Below are 15,878 nucleotides of genomic sequence, written 5' to 3'. Positions count from 1 at the left end.
TTCCGGTTTACTATTTGAGTCATGTACTCATAGATGTGGAAACAAGTTTCCCGGATATTGACAAACAAGCCTTGCCCTCTTGTAGCCTCACGTAAGTTAAGGCCCTATTTCCAGGTGCATCCAATTACCGACCCGACTAATTTCCTGCTCAAGAAAATCCTGCATAGACTAGACATAGTCGGGAAAATGGTCGGGTGCGTGGTCGAGCTTAATGAATATCAGATTGAGTTTAAACCAAGAACGGCAATTAAAGCCTAGGTTCTGGCTGACTTCATTGTGAAAAATAGTATTCCACGGGTTGAAAATTTAGATTCTTCATTACCTGACGAGGCTGACCACCTGTTCATACTGCACGTTGATGGCTCAAGCAGTAGCTCAGGTTCGGGAGCAGGACTAACTTTTAAAAGCTCGGTAGGCTTTATAGTTAGCTATGCGCTGAGATTTAATTTCCCAACTTCTAACAATGAAGCCGAGTATGAAGCCGTGCTTGCCAGCTTACGAGTCGCCCGAGCCCTCAGAGCACGAGAGTTAGAAGTCAGGAGTGATTCCCAGCTAGTTATAAATCAAATCAAAGGGAATCAAAGGGGATATAATGAAAGAATGGCAAAGTACCTTGTGAAGGTCGAGCAACTTAGGAAAGTCTTTGATCGGGTAATCTTCAAATAAATACCCAGTAAAGATAATGAAAAAGCGAATGAACTTTCCCGACTCTCTTTGGCAAATTACAAAAACTTGGATTCAGCAGTCTACATAAAGAGGAGCTGGACTCCCCAAGTACACAAGAGATTGAGGCCATGTAAGTCATTTGGGGCTCGATTGGACTTCCTCACTTATATCTTCTGAAAGACGATATACTCCCGACTGACCCAAGAAAGGCCCTCAAAATCAATACAAAGGTGGCACGGTTCACCATCTTAGATGGCTAGTTTTATAAGAGATCTTTCTCTGAACCACTCCTAAGATGTGTTGGACCATCACGGGTAGACTATGCAATAGCAGAAGTTCACGAAGGCATATACGGCGCGCTCCCACATGGGCGGGAGGGCATTGGCGCAAAAACTCTCGAGGTTGGGAATCTACTGGCCGACCATGCAACAGGATGCCCTTGAGTATGTCCATAGGTGCAAACAATGCCAAAAGGACACCATCGTCTCGAAAGGCCCTGCAGTGCCACTCTCGCCGATCTTGAGCCCGACTCCTTTCACTGTGTGGGGGATGGACATGGTCGGAAAGTTACCTAAAGCCTCGAGAAACCGAGAATACCTCGTTATAGCCATTGATTACTTCACAAAATGGGTCGAGGCCGAGCCTTTAGCTTCCATCACGGAGAAACAAATGGAAAAATTCATTGAAGAAAAAGTCATACCAGTTTGGAATTCCCCGGATTCTAGTAACCGACAACGGAAAACAATTTGAAGGATCGGGATTTAAGACATTTTGCGAAAGATATCACATTGAACATCGGTTTTCCTTGGTTGCTTATCCACAAAGCAATGGACAAGTGGAAGTCACAAATACGACTCTACTAGACGGGATGAAGAAAAGGCTGGAAGACAGCTGGGCTCTATGGGTTGAAGAACTGCCAAGCGTTTTGTGGTCATACCGAACCACAACCTGAGCTCTTACAGGAGAAACACCATTTCGCCTAGCATATGGCATTGAAGCTCTAGCTCCAGTTGAAGTTCTAGCTGGGTCCATTGGATACCAAACTTTCAATGAGAAGGAACCGGTTGTATCACCATAGGAACCAGTTGTATCAAAAAAGGGTAGCTCAATACTACAACTCTCAAGTGAAAAGTCGAAGGTACAGATCGGGAGATCTAGTATTACGAAGAACAGGGGCTTCGGACCCCATAAATCAAGGAAAGCTAAGCCCAACTTGGGGAGGCCCCTACGTTGTTGACAAAGAAACAAAACCGGGAGCATACCGACTGAAGGGGCCAACAACAGGAAAACCAATTGATTGATCATGGAATTCCACCAATTTGAGGAGCTTTTACCTTTAATTTTGTATCCTTTTCAAAAATAAAGTTCTTCCCGATGGACACCAGAATGCTTAACTACAAATCTTTTGCACCTTTATTGAGGACTTAAAAGCCCGGAAACCTACCCGGTCACACCTTTAGCACCTTTATTAAGGACTACGTACAAACAAGTACAGTAACGCGGGAACCAACCCGGTCACACCCTTAGAACCTTTGTTGAGGTCTACGTACAAACAAGTACAGTGACACGAGAATTAACCTGGTAACACCTTTATTAAGGACTATGTACAAACGAGCACTATGACCTGTGAACCAATCCGGTCACATCCTTAGCACCTCTTTTGAGGACTTAGAAAAAATTTCTTTGGAATCAAATCTCCCGAGTAGACAACTCACGCAGAAGGCATAATTCTGAGAAAAAAGGTTCAGGAATACATCCTTTTGAATACATAAGAACCACATTCAATTACTACCACTCGAGATACAAGAAGTTACGTGACTCGGGATACAAAAAGTTATATGACATGGGACATAAGAGGCTATAGTACTCAAGATTACAAGTTCAATAAAATGACTAAGGGGAATTCGGCATCCTGTAATTGATATATTGAAGCATCTTCGAACTCTTCGCAATCGCCGGGAGCGGGATTTATGTGCCAATCGAAAGTCATGAACTTACCGATGAGCTGACATCCATTCATGTGCCGATCCAAAGTCATGAACTTACCGACGAGCTGACATCCATTCTCTCGCATCCTTCCCCGAGGGCTTTAATCGACCTTCAAAGACTGACTCGGGGAGGATCCCATTTCAACTGACTGCTCAGCCCAAAGGCCTTTCATTCGACACGTTAGTGTCAACAACGGTGTCGCCCGGGGTCCCTCCACCTTTAGCCTAAGATTTCTCAGCCAGCTCGTCATCATCATAGTCCTCCGGAGAAGGGGGTCTACTAAGTCCACAAGATCGGGAATCACCAAGTCGGGAAGCTCTTGATGGCCTTTGGGTCGAGGAAGCTGGAGTTCATCATACAATTTCGGATCAAGAAACTTGGACAACTTCTTCGGATCTAAGAGGGATACTTGCTGAAGCGTGAACGTAAAATGTTGATTCATTCCTCTCCTAAAATTTAAAGTTGAGAGAGCCAGCTTTAGAGACCTGAATTCGGGATTTTTGAAGTAATCCTCAATCACTTTCCTCTTGGACCTAGGAGAATCCCGAGACAAACTGGCCCTCAATTCCTCGATCATCTTGATCAACTTTTTGTTCTTCTCCACCTCCAAGTCCAGAAGAGTCTGTGACCTATCAAAATCCTCGATGGTCTTCTCAAGCTTCTTCTCGAGAGATCTGGCTTTCCCCTTATATTTATCCCGGCTCTTAGTGAGATCAGCCCTCTCTTTAGAGAAGCAACCTTCGCTTGGGCAATGTCAAGTCCCTTCTTGGCTTGGTGGGAACTATGGTTGGCCTGATGACAGAGGCTCTAGGAAAGCTCCAGCTTTCATGACTGGCACCGAGGCCGATTCATTACCTCTGCAATACAATTGGTGGCCCCAACCAAGTACCTGATAATCAAAACCATTAGTCGATAGATTTATAAAAAACAAAATGAACGTGAAATAGGTTAGGAGCACACCTATAAGCATCTGAGAAGAACACATCATCCTGGGAACTTTTTAGGTAGTCTTGATCGGCAGGAAGAGTTGCACCCTCGACCTAGCGTGGAGCAATGGCTGGATCGATGAAGACCGAATCCTGGTCCATTAAGTTCCACTGAGGGACGAAAGCACTAGAAGACCCAACACGGGAGTCGGGCTCGTAAATGCTCACCTTTTTTGTCGGGGCTGACCGTGGAGAGTCCCCAGCCTGCTCCACTCGCTAAGGGGAGATGAAAGTGGCTTTCCTCTTGGGGCTCTTTATAACCCCGCCCACGGCCGCTGAAGATTATGCTATGGCAGTAGACGACTTGGCCGCGGTGGCAAGAGTAGATGAAGCCTTCGTATATGAAGGCGGCTTCCGAGCCCGTGCAAGAGACATGGCCCCACTTGAGGCAGCCAGGGGATCACTCGTGAGAAGGTCCTCGACAACGGCACAACAGAGAAAATCGATCAGGTCAGAAAACAGAATGCCGAAGAAAAAGATTAATATAAACGAAGGGCTCATCTGGGACAAAACTCCATAACTAGAGGATGGACACATTCTGTGGAATACCCATGGATAGCAAACTTGTCCCCTTCAACTGGATTTATTTTCCCGACTATGTCTTCTTCGGGACTCTGTCCAAACGGGGCATTCAATAGGTCAACCTCTTTCCTCGTCCTCTTTTGGAAGTCGGTAAGATAGGGCTTGAGAGAAGGTGAATGGAAAAACAAGTAAAATTCCCTCCAGTTTTTAGTTGTGGATAGGAGGGTGTCTTTTTTCAATGATTGGAAATCAAGGGAAGAAGACGCCTTCTTAGCCAAGTAAACCAACCTCGTTGAGTATGGGAGTGCAACATGAAAATTTTGTGGAACAATTGGAAGGTCGGGATGACACCTAGATTATAACAAAAACCAACAAACCCGATGATATTGTGCCATCTATTCCGACTCAAACTGGCCGGGCTAAAAGAGTAATGGTTCAGTACGTCAACAAAAATCTTATGCAAAGGGAGACGAAGCCCCTCGATAAAAGCATCGTAATCCAAAGGGTGAAAACTTCATAACCGTCGGGAATTGAAAAACTGGAAAGAAATCTATCAATATCAGTGGAGGAAAGAGAACACGGAGAAAATTTAGGACCTATCGTATTCAAAACATAGTCAACACGCCAAGGGGAGTTTGGGCTAACGCCAAAGCTCTAGCTTCTAATTTCTTCCTATCGGTTTACAGGGAATAGCACCCTGAAACCCACTTGGGAATTGGAAAGGAGGACAAAGAGAAGCTCTTGATCGGGATGGGACGATCCGAGAATTCGATGCAGGAGGATCATGGGAAGAATTGCCTGTTGATTCTGGATGGAGAGTACTTTGGGCGGATACAGAAAGGGTGGCCGACTCATCCTCAAACTCAGAGGCACCCTCAGATGCCTCATCTGGGACTTCTTCGTCTGAGACTTCTTGCTGGGACCTCAGGGGTTGGACTTTAGGCAGCTGGAAAAGAGGATTGACTCGGATCAGCTTCAAGAGAACTTCCACTAAGAGTTATCAGACCCATCCTCTAAGGATTGCTCATGCAAATCTTTCAAACGGTTTCTCGTGAGATTAACAGCTCCGTCTGATCACTATCGCACTCACTGGCATAACCTTCGTGCTTCCTCTCATGCTCTTTGGGGACGGGAACACTAGGTTCTTACCTAAAACCACCCCTCAGGATGATGATTGGGAAGAATAAACTTACTAATGGAAGAAAGAGCTAAAGTGAACGATAAAGCCTAAATCAGAATCTTGCTGAATCAAAATCTTGGTCGAGGGCAATGAAAGTGATGGAACGAAACAAAGATGGAAGGAGGTATTTATACCACCAGAAGATTAGGAAACGATTTCGATCGAATGGTTATGAAGCATTGAAGTCAACAATCTAAATCAAGAGACGTTTCGTCTTCTCAAGGCAGTCATAATGAATGCCCTTTTTGACACATGACGTGATGGCAATAGACTGGGCAAGACGGGAACAACCAAATATGCTCATCAAACATGTCCCGGAACGCTCTCCCACACAACGTCGTAAAAGTCGTCACACAAGAGAGGGGGCTAGTGATACGGGAAGATTATACCCGGCTCCGACAACCTAGTCGAGACAAGATAAGACAGATGGGAAGCTCCATCCACGCTGAACTTGTATGGCAATAGCGCCGCAAACAGAAGGTCAACTCAGGAGATGATTAGGCGGGACAACCGGCACGGAAGCCTATCTAAGGCTGATTGGATGACCACTATCGGGGAAACCTATCTGCCATCAGAAAAGGTAACCCGTATTTTATTTACATAGGGACTCACCCCTTTGGTAAGCAAGGAATTCATTCTTAGCATAATCTTGTGTAGCACTTGCACGGGATCTTAATCTGGAACTTCGGTCGAATATTGTGAAATGGTCGAAATTTTCAAAATTTCGGTTGAAACTTTGAACTATAGGGAAATTCTTGAATTCCGTTTTGTTTTCAATTTTAGCGGACATTTTGGTCGAAATTTTGGTAATTACGACCAAATTTTTTTCCATGCATGTAATCCTTTGCTTTGTTGCAAAGCAACACTACTAGATATACATAACTCTTATAAAATAGAAACCCCGAACATAGAAAGAAAATCTGGTCTTAAGTAGCATTGGGTATCGTGCTTCATTATGCCCATCGATCAATAAGGGAGATATACACAGAATGTTTGTTCTCACATCTATCTCAAAGCACTCTCTATCTTATGCTTCTTCACTCTTGAACAAGTAAAGCAAAACATGGAGAGTAGCATAGAATAATCTCGCTCTCTTTGAGACAATCTCTCTCTCCGCTGAATCACCCACAACTCAAGAATCAAAAGGGAAAGTAGTTTACAGGAGATCGTAAGGAGCCCAAAATGCTTCCAATAGACAAGATCGAATTGATCGAGTCTAACCTATGGCTTACCTTTTCCACTCTGGACCCGGATGCATATCTCTGCAAAGGCCGTGTGTTGGTTCCACCGATGATTTATAGGAGCAATTTTCCCAGCAAAGACAAGAAGAAATGGGGGCAGCAAACCCAATTCCTAAATCCCCAATCGCTTGTAAAGCTCCATTTATTCCACAATCTTGGTAGTGTAATCTCCTTCACGAAGTTTTTCGAGATCTGTAACCATGACTCCAGTATTAAAGTAACAAGCTTTACAACCCACTGAGATCAAGGAGAGAGATGGGTTAGCCCATAAAGCTGGAGGGAAGTAATATGTGAAATTTACATTCTAATACTTTGGAGCTGCTAAAACATAGTGATTCCCAAATGGGTTGCAGCGATGTCGTCGATGAGAATGAGATCCAAGTCTAATTAAACAATTTGGCAAACGTAAAGAGGTGAGAGATTTGCAAGGTAGTTGTGAGCGTAGTTAAGTGGGCATTCCAATGCAGCATGAATTGAGGTGGAGATGAATCCTGTAACAGCGGAATTGTCGAAGGTATTTGGGGAGGATTTGGCAATGGCTCTTCGGAGGTGAGTGGTGCTGCGAGAAGAGGCTGAGGCGACGAAATGGAAGGCCACGTTTTGTGGGCATGAAGAATGTTTGAATAACTGATAGAATTGTGACCATGGATCCTCTCAAGTATGCTGCATCAAGGTTCATTGTTACATGGACAATTTGATTGGAGCAAATATAAGATCCTTTTCATAATGAATGGAAGGGCTAAAAGTAGACTTCTATTTATTAGCAAAAGCATTACAAAAAGTTTACGAAAAGAGATTTCTGAAAAAAGAAATCCCTCAAGAAGTGATTCTCAAAAAGGAGAAGAAAAAAAAAGGGGCTTGCTGATCAACTCTCCGGAGTTAACATCTTCAGGGATGGTCACTATCACAATGCCATCGGGATTAACTTGCTGGAGTGGAACTGGCTTTAGATTCTTCTGGGAGTCTTTAACTTTGGAGGCACGAGCAAAGAGCTTGGCGGGGAAGGAGGTGGTGCCGCACTTTCTGAGGAGAAGCTTATCCAGCCAAATACCGGATTGTTTCTGGTGCCGCACTTTCTGAGGAGTACCTTTGCTCCTTCAGCATATCTTTCTGGAGCTTCTCAGTCATCAGCTTAAAAGCATGCTCAAGACCATGTTCGAAGCCTGGCACAGCAGCATCTGCTAGCTCCCTCCAGTACTCTTCTGAGTTTTTGAAAGCCGCCACAGCTTCTCTTCCCCCATCCTTCAATCTTTTGGCTAGTCTCGTTATTTCAGCTTGAAGGACAAGGTTCTGACTCTCACTGTTAGAAAGCTTGGTTATCTAGATCTCCTTCTCTTTCTGGAAAGCGGCCAAAAGACTTTCTAGTCCTGGTTTCGCATGTGCAGCTTAAACCCTCTTGACTCAACGGAGGGGTTCTCCCCAACCAGTTGCTGGCTGACCTTATTCGCCGTATCCCTCTCCTTCACTGCCTCATCTCTTTGCTTCATGTATTGGACAGTGCTACTGTTGAGTTGTTGGACATGCTCTTTAGCACTGTCAATTTGCTTCAGAAGCATGTCCCTTTCGTCAATAACACCTGGATTATCAGATTCAGGGCTGCGTTTTTACGTTGAAGATCTTTTAAGTTTTTCATCTAAGATGACACTTCGGAGTAAAAAAATTTGCTTCGGCGAATCAAGCGTCCGATCATGGAACCATTCTTGTAGGCATTCTTGAAAGGCGAACAGGGAAATATATATGAAAGAAATTTCATCTGAAATAGGAAAGCCAAACTGAAACTGCAAAATAGGCCTTACTCAACTAATTGGGAGGACAACGTGTGCAAAGGGAGATTGTCTACTGTCACTTTGTCATCAGGGGCCACACCATGGTCTAGCCAGTCTCTCATCTTAGTAGGATGGTCTGAAAGACCTCCCTCTGCCGAAATCTGCCACTGAGAAAATCTACGAAGGCGACGCACCCTGTGGCGCGGTGGGAGACCTTAATACTTTGGAAGGGGGCTTGAAAGCGCAGGCTGTGGGAGCCTTTAGAACAACATGATAGAAAGTGGTCGGAATTGCTGTTGGGGCTGCTACGGGTGCAGTATAAAAAGAAGATTCATAGAACACAGGTAGATTAGAAAATTGAGATGCAGGGGTCTTGCATGCAGGGATGAGTTTGCTAGTTTTGGAAGGGGTGCCTTTTAAGGTCTTTTCGTTACTTGCCGTTCCCGGAAGAGATTGTTTCGGGACGTTGGCTGTGTCACTTTTCGGACCTTCCCTAGAATCACCGGTGTTCATTCTTTTTTCCTTGCCTCTCGTCCTGGGAGGTGACGGCAGTCGCTTGCGACTCTTATCCTTGCTTGTTCTCCGTTGGGAAGAGGCCTTAGGAGGACGGTTCTCACTCGAAACTTTGACAGGGTCCTCATCTTCCCATGCGGCTGGCAGACCTGTTTCCTTCTTCACTTCTTGAAGAACCTCTTCGAAAGACATCTGTTCAGAATCAGCAGAAATTTTTATTACTGGTTGCGGGAGCTTTGCTGAGTGGTCCAGGGAGTCATTTTTCAATCTTTGGGATCTGTCGTGCTCCAACCTGGCAGCTGTCCGGGAGAGATTATATCTTTGAAGGAGGGTTTCCCTGTCAACTGGCATGTTGGAAATTGCAAAAGACAACTTCTTAGATAATTAGATATATGATTCCAATCTTACTTTGGGAAAGGAAGCAGGATTAGGGGGCTCAACAATCATCACTCCCCACAGAATGTGGGAACCTTCGAAGTCCATCTCACGACCGTGAATGGGGCCCCCCTTTCATTTCAGAAAAATTTTGTAAAAGCGCTCCTTTTATCCCTAAGGAGGGCTTGTCATTCAATTTCCTAATGTATTAGGAGGAGATAGAAGGCCAGGCGCAAAAAGTATGTCCTGGGGGGACCTTACAAGACATGTATCTGTCCTACCACCTCTTGTGAGTTTGGGGCAGAGATCCCTCTTCCAGGACCATGAACTTGGGAGTCGTTGTACCACGCTCACTAAAGCTGTACCAACCAACTCCGCTAACAGCTCTGACGGAAGAAAGACACCTTAACAAGTTCAAACTACATTCTATGCCGAAGCGATGGCAACACCTCATGAAACCGGTGAGATATCTCCATCCATTGGGTGCCAGCAATACCAGGGTTAAGCCCATAGTACTCTAAAGTCTGTTTGACAATCGAGCAAAGAGGAAATCTCAAACCACCCAGTAAAGAATCGAAGTACAAGGGGATCTCCCCTTTTGCGAGCATTTGCCCGATCGCAGGGGCCAGGAAGCCTCACCTGAAAATCCTTAGGGATTCTAAAAGCAGCCTTCATCAACGCCACATGAGGCGGACGGAGAAGGCTGGGATGGTCAAGAGGTCCTAGCCTAGATTCTGTGATACACTGCTCGACAAAAGAAAGAAGTTGAAGGTAGGCTTCAGTGGCCATACCCGCACGGTCGAGAGGAGCGCCTTGTTTAGGAGTCATTGGAACGGCTGAAGAAGGACCACCTGTTTCAGGAACAAAGTCTTCTTTTTCTTCCCCTTCAATTAAGGACCCGGTGGTTTCTTGGCGTTGGTAAAGGGCTTGATTTTTCTTGCACTCTTCTTTCCCATTTCGTTCAAGAAGGTGCAGATAGACCTACCCAAAGAACGATGGATTCACTCAATCTTGCTGGCACAGGGATTCTGAGAAAGATGATGATAGTTGCAGAATGAATAGTGATGAGGAAAGGTCACAAGCGTCCGATTTACAAAGCCCTCCTTTTTCGAGCCAAAAGCGACGTTCCAAATTTTCATTGAACATTCGTACCTCATCATTCCGACGTTTCGATTCTGATGATGTGCATGCCGTCGGAGGCGACGTGGGTTGTTGACACAACTGACAGTTTCTGGCCAATATTAATTTTTGTGATTAGCCGCCTATGGGAACTCACTAAGAGGATATGCTGCTTAGTGGGAAGCTGTTTTGACTTCCCGAGAAGTCTATCGAGCATTAAAGGTACCATAAAGCGGGAAGAATGCAATCTTCATGGCTCAGGTTCGCCATGAAAATTACGGGGCTAATGTTATCGACGATTTCTTATGGTCCAAAGAATCAGTTTCTAGGGCCAACCCTTGAAAGGCCCATATCAATCAACATACTGGGCTCGAGTTCTTCCCTGATTAATGTTTCACCAAAGACCCACTGGCCTAGAAGTAATTGAAAGGCCCATATCAATCACCAATCCCTGATTTGGCAAATGGGATCCACGTGGCAAGACCATATTAAATGAGCTTAGTGCCTCTGCCTTGGCGAATGCTAAAGCGGGAAGGGAAAAAACCCACCGGGGAACCATTGGTGATATTGGAGAATCGGGGAGAAGTGATACAGGTTTCGATCTAGTGGATGAAAGGGAAGGGGAAACCCATGGAAGAGAGGACATCACAAATGAAGTCCCGGCGAATAGAATCAAAGGCTTTATGAATATCAACCTTAAGGAGCGCTGCCAGGGAATGAGCAGATCTATCAATATAAAAGTTGATTGATTTGAACTCACAAGGGATGCAAGTGCTTTTGAGTCTATTCGCTAGGATTTTAGAGATGAATTTGTAGAGGAGGTTACAGAGGGAAATGAGGCGGAAATCAGAGAGGAAGGAGGCTTCCTGTTTCTTGGGAGTGAGATTGAGGAACGCTTGATTAATAGAGGAGAGTTGAGAGGGGTTAAGGAAGAAGCTATGGATGGCAAGGACAAGGTCATTCTCACTGAAATCTCAGGAGGCGAGGAAGAAATACTGAAGCCATTAGATGGCAAGGAGGATTTCTTCTGAGGAGGGAATAGTGCTGAAAGAGGAGGAGATGGAAGGGTCGATGAATATTTTATTGAGGTTGGGGTGGAGGGGGGATGGGGTGGAAGTGAGGGAGGGGAGAGAAGGTTGGAGAAGAAAGAGACAATATCAGCCTTGATGCTGGCAGGATAATAAATGTACATACCATTATTGGAGATGAGGGAGGGGATACTTGATTTCGATTGTAGTTCTATTTATCCCACGTGATGAGGTTCATGGCCTCATTTACCAGCCCCTCTTTGCAAAGACCGTCAATGATCCTGTTATACGAAAGACTAGATCTGGTTTACACGAATCATTCTGATCTAACTCCCTGCAAAGCACAACGGCCTTAACAGCAACTCCACTGTTGCAAAGGCCATTAATTATTGTTCCACAAGTGACTTCACTATTTTTTGGAAGAACTCCATTGCATAGCCGACTTCTGGTACTTCGGTTTGAGTTTCCCCTTGGAGAACAACGAACAGGGTTAGCTAAAAGAGGGTCTCTACATGATTCAGATTGAAGAGCATATATATTTTTTAATCTGTACCAAATTGTAAAACTAAAACTGTGTTGGTCTATACATAAAAATTCAGAAAGTAATTACTTAATCTAATTGTCAATAATTCCTAGAGGTATGTGTGTAATTTCACCTATTTATTAAGACAGTCAGGTTTAGAAACGGTAGAAGAAAATAGATAAGACGCTAAAGAGCGATAGTGCATCTTGTTAGGTTGATGCGTCTAACATGCTGGTGCCTGTGGTGCGTCTCAGCATTGGATAGATACCTCGTAGATTTCATTAAAATTCAGTAGTACAAAAGAGAAATGCAGATTATACCAACTTAAGCGAATTAAACTTGCTTTTCCTTGAAACTTGATTCGGATTGAAACAGTCTTCATGCTACTGAGATTTACTGGAGTTCACATGATGTCCTTCTAACATGGGGCACCACCATGTCAGATACACCAGCCTAGCAAGATCCACTCACAATTTGGTAATATGACATAAGGTGCCACCACTAATTGAGCAGGCAATCACACATGATGGACGTGTTGAAGCTCGTGCTGTCGAAAGTCTCTGTCGCTTGCGCTGAAAAGTATATTGGATGAGCCCAAATTGCATTTGCATTCATTGTCCGCTGACCCACATACCCCAGTTTTCTTGTTTGTCCACCTTGTTGATGATCGCATAGGCTTGAAACTTTTACAATGGGATGACAGTCTTGCATTCTCGCTATTGCAAAAAAAGTGCTGTTGCCGCTGCTGAAGACAGCAAAGGACAGGAAGGAGTTCAGAGCTTAAGCTTTCCAATTGCATCCTACCTTGATCCCTGTACTAATGCCACTGAAAAGAGGATAGAGTCTTTCATGAGCTTCTCCACCTTAGTTTTCAGAAGTAGACTGAACTTAAGTAAGCAAGTAACACCCATAAAACGTTATCCTTGAACACCATCCTGGCACTCTGTACATTCCACAGAAGTGCTCTACCCAGACACTCAAATTCTTAGAGAAGCCTGTTGCTGCCAAGAACAACTCAGGGAAAGATATGCAGACATGATGGAGACCGGGCTTTTCAATAGAAGTAGAGGCTGGTAGAAGAAATTCCTCAGTTAACTAAGAAGGGGAGAATCACCAGCTCTGTTGGCTTTACCGTACTGCTCATTTAATGCGCAGCACTGAAGCACGACCCTAAATTCCCAAGCTCAAAAGGGAGAGAACCAGAGAAATTATACAAGATCTGAGTTAATAATAAGCTCTCTAATTATTTCCCCAAAGGAATTCGAGTGTAAAACCGTTTTCCCTGCTCTTTTCCTCTTTTCCTTTTTTGAGTTCATCCAGGAAGATCAAGCCCAACTAGGGTCAGTAATAGTTAACTTTAAGTCAGTCCTTATTTAAATTCTTCATGATAAAACATAGCTTTGTTTAATGCCAGAAAAACGAGATGCAAAAATGAAGTCAGTCACTAATAGACTAGAATTATTGCAAAAGTAATTGAAAATACGCGTAATGCAAGTCAAATACTCGTAATTGAAAATTATCAAGAAAAAAGTGGATGCACTTGCATGGAAATCACACAAAAGTAATTAAAAATGACTTCAAATCCAAGTAATGCAATTAAAAACAACCTGATTCCAAGCCATAAAAAACAAATTAAACCTCCAGATTATAGTCTCTCAGTGACATTCGCAGCAGTTTCCAAATCCCCGGTGAATACGGCAATTGTCATGGAAAATCTATACCTGTGAACAAGTAATCGTTCCAACTATTTTTAGTCTGATGCTTTTGACTATGTGTACATCAATAACTTCTTTGATCATCTTTATCATGACCTCTACTGTCAGCCATGCTTCTTATTGTTCGCTAATGATGGTGGCTATATATAGTTTTCCTAATCATATCGCTTATCAGCTCTCATTCTATATTTCAAATCACAATTCTAATACACACTATAAGACAGTTATTGTCAACACAGGAGCTGATAAAACGATATCAAATTTGATAAAGGTGGACATTGATCGTCTATTTCATGACATCACTCTTCTTACTTTACTTTCCATCGTCTGGCTGCACCTCACGATGGACCTGAAGGTCAGACGGCTTTACATGTGGCCGTTGTTGAGGAGAGGCCAGGTATTGATGTTCTTGCTTCTTCTTACTTCTTACTTTAAAATGAAACCATGAGTTAATTCATACCTGCTCTATAGCTAGTTCATTAGCAATAAACTAAAAGCAATTACTCCTGTCTTTGAAAAAATGAATACCAGATGTGGTGAAAGCACTCATAGGAAAGAAAGGTGAACTGGTTCATAGCATAGACAAATATGGAAGGACTGCCCTTCACTATGCTGTGGCATCCAAGAAGCGCCAAAGAATAGCAAGGGACTTGCTTACTTATGACACTTCTGCTGTGTATCAATGTGATAAAGAATGTCTCTCAGCAATTCACATCGCTGCTTTTAACTCAAGCTCTAGCGTGTTGCAAGAGCTCATCAAAAGATGCCCAGATTCTTTGAAGTTGTTAGACAACAAGAAGCATCGCAATGTTCTCCATCATGCTGTTATGGGTTGGAAATTGAGAAATCTTTGGCTGTTGATGATGGTTAACACCACTCCGCATGGCAGCCAAACAAAATTACTTCCAGGTGTGCTTGATGGATTTTCTGGTCTTCCGCAATAATGACCAGGTTGCTGTTGAAAATTTTCAACATCTGATCCTAAGAACTATGGTTCACGGCCTTAAGGAAGCGGTGAGATTTTTAATCAAAATCACATTCTGTTGCAGAGTAAAATGAGATTCATCAAATCTGTTCTTGTCATGCTGAATGATGCTTTTCTTCAAATACTACGAGGCCAAAGAGAAGAAAAATGGACTATAAGAGGATTTCAAGAGGAGCGAACAATGGAGCAACATCGAAGACAAAGAATCATAGAAGAAAAGAAAATTGTGGAAAGCCTCCAAATTATGGCATCGGTTATTGTCGCCATGACCTTCACAGCAGTTTTACAAATCCCCGTGGATACAATAGCAGTGATGGAAAGCCTGTACTTCGACGTTCTCTCTGTCACAAATATTACATGGGGATTTCACCAAGAAAAAGAAGAAAAGGATTAGCACAGAGAAGATCATGGATAATGGATTTTAGACTAGTATTCCTGCCAAAATATTTATGTATTTCATGTCGTCTTATGTATACCCATATCAAACAAAATCGTCATGTTATTAATCTCTCTGATATTTTTGAGTGAAAAATTAGAATTACCATTTCCAATATTTGCTATATTCGGTCAAATTGTTTCTTATGAAGTAATATGTAGGGAAAGGGTACGAGGGAGAATTGATGTGTGTTAACTCTCAACCCAAGTCAAAGTATAAGAACAGTACAAGAATTGGTATCATTCATCTCATTGGTTATGCTTTCGGGGCATTCCTCGATCTTTCATTCTTGAGGTTGGTGCCAAAACAAGGTTTTTATTGGACTTAGATGGTACTAATCGATGCAAGTAGAATCACCAAGATCAATATGGAAGATTAAAAAAATAAATAGAAAAAAGGATAATGTAAGGAACATCACTCTTCAAGAAGACGAGCAACCAGTCAAGGTTGTATTTAAACAAGAACTCTTTGAAGTCCTACATCAGTAAATTTACTTCTTCCATCAGATAATTGATGATTTTGGTCACAAAAATTTACATATAAATTGAAACAAAAGGATATACTTCAAGGTTAAGACAATAAAGCAAATTTCTCATTTATGGAAAAGAAATAGAGAAAATTTCTCTCTGTCTATTCTTACACACATTACAAAAGTTCTACATCTGATTCCCCCAAAAAATGAACTATCATCTTTCCTTCTTCCCTAATATTTCAAATGGCCAAATTTTCCTCTATTTTTTCCCAATCCCTTAGGGCCTGTTTGGTTTCATGAATCTATAGATTTCGAATCTCTGGATTCATGAATCTGAGAATTATACCCGTTTGGTTGTAAAA

The 15,878-nt window shown here is 43.1% G+C and overlaps 1 long non-coding RNA gene across 2 annotated transcripts in view; it reads left to right on the top strand.

Annotated features, from left to right (window-relative positions):
- Positions 1-15,523, top strand: part of LOC149003498 (uncharacterized) — a 59,679-nt gene extending 44,156 nt beyond the window's left edge. For both annotated transcript variants that reach the window (XR_016170370.1, XR_016170369.1), the window contains exons 4-5: positions 13,848-14,020; positions 14,155-15,523. This is a non-coding gene — a long non-coding RNA (uncharacterized LOC149003498). The remainder of the gene's footprint in view (positions 1-13,847; positions 14,021-14,154) is intronic.
- Positions 15,524-15,878: the final 355 nt, after the last annotated feature.

Source organism: Hakea prostrata, chromosome 10 (assembly GCF_041222555.1).
Source record: "Hakea prostrata isolate BN-2017 chromosome 10, UWA_Hpros_2, whole genome shotgun sequence".
In the NCBI taxonomy this organism is placed as follows: domain Eukaryota; kingdom Viridiplantae; phylum Streptophyta; class Magnoliopsida; order Proteales; family Proteaceae; genus Hakea; species Hakea prostrata.
This window is presented reverse-complemented; position numbering and strand designations above follow the sequence as displayed.